Genomic DNA, 1,060 nt, shown 5'->3' with positions numbered 1-1,060 from the left:
CCATAAAATCCCAGGACAGAACCATAAAATCCCAGGACAGAACCATAAAATCCCAGGACAGAACCATAAAATCCCAGGAGAGGATCCCAAATCCCTGGAATATCCCCCTTGGCAGGACCCCACAGCTCTATCCATGCACCTACACAATGAGATTGGGGTCACATCACTCCGAGCCTGTTGTTCCCTCCACTCTCCTCACAACACCATCTCCTCCTACCTGGAAATCCTTCCCTGTGAAATTCCTAAACTTCTCTTTTTTTGTGTTTCCTTCCTTCCTTTCCAGGCTCCTCTGGCCCAACCAGAATCCCCCACGGCCTCGGCGGGCGACGACGCTCGTTCCGCGGCCGAGTCGGGAGAGTCGGATAAGGAATCTGTGTGCAGCAGCTCAGCCAGCAATGGTGGCCCCAGGGCTGGCAAGGACAAACCAAAGAAGGAGAGGGAAAAGGATAAAAAACGAGCAGACTCCGTGGCTAACAAATTGGGAAGTTTTGGCAAAACTCTTGGCAGCAAACTGAAAAAAAACATGGGAGGTTTGATGCACGGCAAAGCGGCCAAGGGCGGCGTGAGCAACGGGCAAGGTGGAGACACCTTGGAGAAAAAGAAAAAAGGTTCTTTGAAAGGGAGGAAAGGAAGTAAAGAGGAATGTTCTCCAGGAGACTCAACAGCTCCTCCAGAGAAAAGCTGCCCAGGGAAAACAGGGTTGGAAAAACCAGATCCTTCCAAGTACAGCCACGACGTGAGGCTGAGCCTGAGCATCCTCCGCGCGGCGATGCAGGGCGAGCGTAAGTTCATCTTTGCTGGGCACCTCAAAACCAGTACACGGCACCAGTACCAGGAGGAGATGATCCAGAGGTACCTGCTGGATGCTGAGGAACGTTTCCTAGCCGAGCAGAGGCAGAAAGAAGCAGAAAAAAAATCCCTGGGAACTTCAGCCCCGACGAAAAAACCCCCCGAGGTGGAGACGAGTGCCCAGCGAGGTGAAGAGGCAATGCTGACCCCTGGGTACCCTCAACCTACCCCTGCCTACCCCATGCCACGCCCACAGCAGGTCCTGCCTGCT

The 1,060-nt window shown here is 53.8% G+C and overlaps 1 pseudogene; it reads left to right on the top strand.

The window, feature by feature from the left end:
* The first annotated feature begins 283 nt into the window (after positions 1-283).
* The window catches only part of LOC103812160, a 1,359-nt pseudogene continuing 582 nt past the window's right edge, over positions 284-1,060 (top strand).

Source organism: Acanthisitta chloris, unplaced genomic scaffold (assembly GCF_000695815.1).
Source record: "Acanthisitta chloris isolate BGI_N310 unplaced genomic scaffold, ASM69581v1 scaffold4672, whole genome shotgun sequence".
NCBI lineage: Eukaryota > Metazoa > Chordata > Aves > Passeriformes > Acanthisittidae > Acanthisitta > Acanthisitta chloris.
Note: the sequence above shows the minus strand (reverse complement) of the source record. Positions and strands in the feature narration are given on the sequence as shown.